Source organism: Macrobrachium nipponense, chromosome 7 (assembly GCF_015104395.2).
Source record: "Macrobrachium nipponense isolate FS-2020 chromosome 7, ASM1510439v2, whole genome shotgun sequence".
NCBI classification, from domain to species: domain Eukaryota; kingdom Metazoa; phylum Arthropoda; class Malacostraca; order Decapoda; family Palaemonidae; genus Macrobrachium; species Macrobrachium nipponense.
Genome location: NC_061109.1, coordinates 22662317 through 22662688, shown reverse-complemented (window position 1 = coordinate 22662688; position 372 = coordinate 22662317).

Below are 372 nucleotides of genomic sequence, written 5' to 3'. Positions count from 1 at the left end.
AAAAAAATGATTTAACAGGTCTTGGTCATCTTACAAATATATATAACGCTTGCTTTGAAAATTAATATGCACCCGTTGTCCTAAATACATAACGCTGTGTACAGAAAAATGATAAAAATTGACCTCGGTATTCATAGAAGGTAGTTTACTTTGGTTTACGAGCAAACAACTCTATCTTTTCGCATTGCTTCCAAAATGTACCACAGCAAAATTTCAACATGACGAAATTGGAAATCGTCGGTTGGGACGGAGTTCAAACGACACGGAAAAATAACACTCGTTCTAATGAATTCCATTACGAACGAGGAGGCGTCCCCCCACCCCCTACCCCACAACCTCCCTTACCCTCTCCCTCCCCACCCTTCCCCCTTC